Below are 6,187 nucleotides of genomic sequence, written 5' to 3'. Positions count from 1 at the left end.
TTACTTCCATCCCCTGCTGGTCAGCTTTCAAGGCTCGCTGCTGATGGAAACTGAATGCAGGGCTTAATGGGTTTTTGCTCCAAACTAGCAAGGCTACTTAGGTAAAGGTAAAGGGACTCCTGACCATTAGGTCCAGTTGTGACCGACTCTGGGGTTGCACTGAGGGAGCCGGTGTACAGCTTCCAGGTCATGTGGCCAGCATGACAAAGCTGCTTCTGGTGAACCAGAGCAGCACACGGAAACGCCGTTTATCTTCCCGCTGTAGCAGTACCTATTTATCTATTTGTACTTTGACGTGCTTTCGAACTGCTAGGTTGGCAGGAGCTGGGACCGAGCAATGGGAGCTCACCCCGTCCCAGGGATTCAAACCGCCGACCTTCTGATCGGCAAGCCCTAGGCTCTAAGGTTTAACCCACAGCGCTACCTGCGTCCCGTAGCAAGGCTACTTGGTAGCCAATAAATCTTGTCCAGTATGTCACCTGGGTAGTTCCCAAAAAAAGGTCACTCGGGGTGTGTATTTGATTCAGAATGAAGTGGGGGGGGGAGTGGGATCAAATGGGGACCATTTAGGAACTAAGATGCTTACGGAGATGGACTTTTGGCTTAATCCAGCAAGGTGCTACAGTACTTGCATAATTTTCTATAGAAACTATGATCTGTCTCTAGGCCAATTTTAAACCTGAGCTCAACTCTGAAACTGAATGCTTAACAAGGATCCTGTGGAATGCAAAGGTATTTAACAACCTAATTCAACTCCTCAAAGAGGTGCAGAGATAGTGGGTTCATTGGAAGATGCAGCTCAAACGCAGTGCATAACAAATGCCAAAGCATATGATTCTCAGTGACGGCTCTGTAGGGCTCTCTTACCCTTTGACAAAGAGGTCGGATAAAGTTGGTGCCGCTCTTGAGAAGAACAGATACATTTGAGTTGGTGTCTTCAGGAGATTGTCAGCATAATTGAATTAGCAAATGGCAAACAGTCTTCCCCTCGTTTTAATTGAACTTGATGTTTATTTTCCCCCTTAAGGAAGTCTGCAGTGCCGTGGTATTCCTTTTGCACCTCGTGTATCTATGAAACATTATCTGCTGGAATGAAAAGAATTGTTCCTCTTCAATCCACAAAATTTAGTTTCTATTGAGGAGCCACTCATCATAAGAAGTTGTCACTTCCCTGCAGTCTTCCTGGTGTGTTCTCTCAGCAGACTGGCAAGCCATCTTGGTCTTGAGCCTTGACCATTAATGGAACAGAACTTGGTGCCCTGAACACTTGACTTTAGACTCAGGTATGCTTGGTGTGCATCTGTATATATTTGCATCAAGCCCTTTAAAAAACACACACACAAAGCAAAGCAAAGCTGGTCGACGTGTGTCTGGACTGTACTCAGTCAGGCTGTGTAAGGTGAAACCCAGGTGACTGAGTGCTCATCCATACAAATATAATACATATTTGTCTGTCTGTCTGTCTGTCTGTCTGTCTGTCTGTCTGTCTGTCTGTCTGTCTGTCTGTCTCTCTCTCTCTCTCTCTCTCTGTGTGTGTGTGTGTGCGCGCATATTCTTGCACAAAATAAACTAACAGCCTTCTCCCTTGATAGCTAGGCTTGTATGGAGAATCATGTTGGGATTAGACTGGGTGATCCTCGGGGTCCCTTCCAACTATACAATTCTATGATTCCATGTCAGCCCTCTATCTACAGCTAGGAGTAGTACAGCTGGGGTGGGTGGGTGGATGGGGGGGGGATGTCAAGTTTAGTTTCACTCAGTTTCTCATTTTTCCAATCTTAATTTATTTCTCCACATTTCCACATTAGTTTGAATTTTTTTAAAAAAATAAAAAGGGTTCTCAAGAAAATGCACCGCAATTTAAGAGTAATTTCTCCTAATATACACGTTTTGGTACACAACTTCTCATATGCTTTGCATTTTTGCAATGCAACTTCACCTAATATAATGTGTGTTTTTTTTGTATATTGTAGTTTGCCAATACATGCATTTACATGCACACTTGACCCTAGCATATGCATTTTTGTGCACGTATCTTAGCTGGAGAACTGCATTGCAAAATTTGGAGACCTGCACATTTCAAACAGCGACTGTGGTTCAGTGCACATTTTGTTTTGGAAAGGCTGGATTTGGTAAGTTTGCCTTTGAACATGAACTGAATTGAGTTTCTCTCCCATCCCTAGGTTCAGCCCAGGAACAGGTTTATCCCTTCAGTGAGAGTAAAGTGGAAGAGAAGGTATGATAGTCTGCCATCTCAACTGACAGGCTTCCCTTGGATTATGATGTCACTGAAGCAGCCTGTCACTCATCGACACTTAGCACTGTGCCTTGATAATGGCTTTGGGTAGCTGTAAATCTATCTCCTTACTCCTGTAAAGAACTATTGTGTTATCTCTTTCACTGAGTGTATTTATAGGGGCTTAAAGAAATAGAAAACACACACACACACTGCCAGTGATTGGCCTGGGGCTATCTTGGCACTTCTGAGAGCAAAAGAACATTCGCTCATCTTGTGGCCACTACAAGATGCATTTGCTTTTGCTTTTTGACAAATACGTGTCAGTTAAAGTCCGAAAAGGGAGAATCACTTAATGGTGTGGGCAGCTTAGGTAAAAGTGGCTGCTGATGTCTCAGACACTTTCTGGAGCCTGGTAGTGTTTGAAAAGAGACCCAAAATGAGAGAGGTTGCTGGTCTTTCTTTTGGAGATCAGCCTAGATTATTCGGGTTCTTTTAAAACTATAATATAATAAAGTGTTGGAGTGACATTCTGCAGCAACAAACCAGGTTTCCGACCATGTAGACTGGCCACCAACATGCACAGCTTTCAGGGGAGATGAGGTGAATTCATAGCAGATAAGGCTATCTCTGGCTACAACCTGCAGTGTAAGGGGCAGCTTTTATCTGAATACCAGTTGCTGGGAATCATGACTGAGAGAGAACCACCTGAAGCAAAACAGGAATTGCCACCTCCTGTCCCCCACCATACCCACCACTTCTGCCAGCACCCCCCACCCCCTTCTGCACCCACCGTGCCCTGTTCTCGCCAAACTAAGTGGGAGCTAGTGTGCTCCTCAAAATGTTGCCACTTGCCTTCTCCCCACCAGGGCGGCGGGAGGGGATGACAGAATACCTTCCTCTCGCTGTCACCACAAGAAGCAGCAGGGCAAGCGGAGCCCATCTTCTTGCACTTTTGCTACCCAAGGCAAGCACTTCACCCTGCCTACGTAATGGGCAGGCCAGCTTATGTCATGCCCTTTTCGCTTCCCATTGACCACTGTGAGAACAGGACACAGGACACGGTGGCTGTTTGGTCTGAGGACAAGACTATTGCATTCAGGTCCTGCTTGTTGGCTTCCCATAGCTTAGCCACTGTGGGAACAGAATGCTGGACTAGATGGGCCTTTAGTCTGATCCAAGTGGGCTCTTCTGACTTTCGTATGATCTAACATTGTGGCAGTCCTTTTAAAAACCTGTCCGTTACCACAGCGAGAAGTAGCTGTACTGGATTTTAATTCCATCTTACCAGATCTATTCTAAGCAATCTGAATCCTGAAAATGAACTGTTGCTTCACTGAGAAACAAATGAACTGTTGCTTCTCATAACTAGGTGACCTGCATATTAGGGTTCTATTGAAGTTTAAAGGACTAGTCACTACTTCAAGCATTCTGGTATTTATACCACTACTTTGCTTTGCTTTTGCTTCAAACACTCTGTACGGATCAGAAATCTTTCCCTTTCCTTCCAGTGTCCAGGCTGTGAGTACCATTGTTCATGTAGACAAACCCCCCCCCCACACACATACACACACTCATAAGTGAGCTCACAGTCCTTTCACACAAATGTCCACTCCTGCCTACCGAAAGCCTTTTTCATTTCAGTAGACTAGGAAAGTAATTTTGCTGTTGCTATTGTTAAACAACTGAGAGTCAGAAATCCTGGCCAGTCTATTGCAAATCCACCCAGAGATCCAACCATAGATCAATCTTCTGCCCACTCCTTCGCCGAAGTACCTTTTCTGTCCTTGTTAATGAGGAATATTTTTAATTAAAAATAAAAAAGACGGCATGGGAGCTTGCTTGCCTGTAGCATTCACACAGCTTCACTAATTTTGAAAAATTCAGAATAGAGTTTTGCCACTTTAGAGATAATCCATGAAAGCTCTTTTCCTGTAGATGGCAATAAATCATGCCCTCCACTAAAAGCTTGGATGTCACTGGAAATTTATTGCACAGAGCTGGTAGTGGACTTAAAAGCCATTTCACATGTCTTATTACTTCAGTCATCTAATTTATGAGTTTCAGCCACCATTGTAGTTGGAAAAGTGTTTTCCTTCATCTGGATAATATGATCTCTGCATTTTCATTTCATTTTCTTTCTTGGTCTGGATCATTCACTTTTCTTATAATTGCAACAGCATCAAGGCAGCAGTTTCAGATATGAAACGGAAAGAAAAGTCCCCCCTGAAGACAGGATGGTAGAGATGGGCTGGGCACTTCTAGCTTGTACGGTAGTAGCACTTGTCACAAGGTATTGTGCTTACCGTAAGCTGAAAAAGTTTGCCCTGGGGTTCGGAGAAGATGTCATGAGCTCCTATATCTGCATGCAAGGGGAAAAGGAGACAACCTATTAAAACACAGATGAGGTAAGCCTAAGTAACACATTTAACACAATAAATGGTGAGATGCTGGTCCTCGTGATGCCACGGTTGTAGCAGAGCTACTTCACATGGGCATCATAAAAACCAGCTCAAGTTTGAAAATTAGTTTTCAGAAAGTTGTGTTGCAACTGGACATGGCATCAAACTGGTGCCAGTAGGATATTTCCTCTCAATGTAAGTTGTAATTTATTAATTCAAATAATGCTTAGTTGCCAAGGTGGCTTCTGAATGGGTTACATGTAGCAATCGTAAGTTGAGATAATACTGTAACAATCACCCGAATGAGTTTGGCCCTAGTCAGTGCCTGGATAAGAGACTGACTGGGAACCCCAGATACCTAACCTTGAGTTCCATGATGGAAGAAAGGAACAACGTAGTACAGACAGAGTTTTTGCAAAGACTGATGTGCCCTCACCAATCTCCATTCTTCATTATTTTTAGGGGTGCTTCATAACAAAACTAAGGGTGGAGGCTCAGGTACTGCATACAGTTTTTCATTCCTCTTTGTTTGGCCCTCAGTACTCTACCCAGCCATGGCTGCTTCCAGGTCAGCAAACTTTTTCAGCAGGGGGCCGGTCCACTGTCCCTCAGACCTTTTGGAGGGCCGGACTATATGTTACCATGATTATGACCCACATTTTTGGCAAAAACCCTTATTGGGACCAACCCCAATGTTGCCCAAATGTGATTTTTTTTGGGGGGGGGGTGTTCCCTCACACATCCATGCTGATTCCTTTGTGTTTTACATGTTGGCAGTTATTATTTCTCTCGTAAGGCCGGGGGGGGGCTGAGGTAAGCGCGCCATTCCTGTCAGCCCTGGAGAGCGTGTGCACATGTTTGGGTGAAGGGAAAAGCTGTAGGCCACGCTAAGTCAGGCCGGCGCTGCTCAAGCAAAAACGTTCTTTTACCTGCGTGAGGGAAGGCGAGGCGGTGGCTGCTATTCACCTTTCCATGGCTCACACCGTGTAGCTAATGAGCGGCCTCCCCAGCAGAACTGTTTTGGAGTGCAGCCGCCCAGGAACTCCCCACTTCCTTTGGCAGGGAGCACCACCACCACAGACACTGGCAGGTGTTTCTCCCGAGGTGCCTCTGAGCCCCTGTCACCACAACTGCCCTTCTTGAGGTCAGTTACTGGCAGCTCCATGGTGGAAATCCGAACTGTGGCTCCTTTTCCCTCTTCCCCACCCTCCATCTTGGAAGAAAAGATTGCTGCACTCGTGATGGACGGAGAAGGGGCTTGTCTCGAGCAGCCGCCTTCCTCCCTTTTGACCCCCAAGTCCAGCTGAGTCGCAAAAACCATCGCGCGCATGCTATGCCAGCTGCCTGGATTCCTGGACCGTCTGCAGGCCAGATCTGGAAGGCAATTGGGCCTGATCCAGCCCGCGGGCCTTAGTTTGCCGACCCATGCTCCAGGCTATACCTCTCACTAGTGATTTACCTGGCTGGAGTGTATTGAGCTGTGGCCATGCCTCTTGCTTGCCTGGATGAAGGGCAGAGAGTGGTGAAGTCAATGTGAAGTAATGGACAA

General features: G+C 45.8%; 1 long non-coding RNA gene across 1 annotated transcript; it reads left to right on the top strand.

The window, feature by feature from the left end:
* The first annotated feature begins 1,024 nt into the window (after positions 1 to 1,024).
* Positions 1,025 to 4,203, top strand: LOC148684788 (uncharacterized). Its single transcript, XR_015951395.1, has 2 exons — positions 1,025 to 1,283; positions 2,184 to 4,203. It is a non-coding gene; the product is annotated as an uncharacterized LOC148684788 (long non-coding RNA).
* Positions 4,204 to 6,187: the final 1,984 nt, after the last annotated feature.

This window comes from Zootoca vivipara, chromosome 8 (assembly GCF_965207765.1).
Source record: "Zootoca vivipara chromosome 8, rZooViv2.hap1.1, whole genome shotgun sequence".
Taxonomy (NCBI): Eukaryota; Metazoa; Chordata; class Lepidosauria; order Squamata; family Lacertidae; genus Zootoca; species Zootoca vivipara.
Note: the sequence above shows the minus strand (reverse complement) of the source record. Positions and strands in the feature narration are given on the sequence as shown.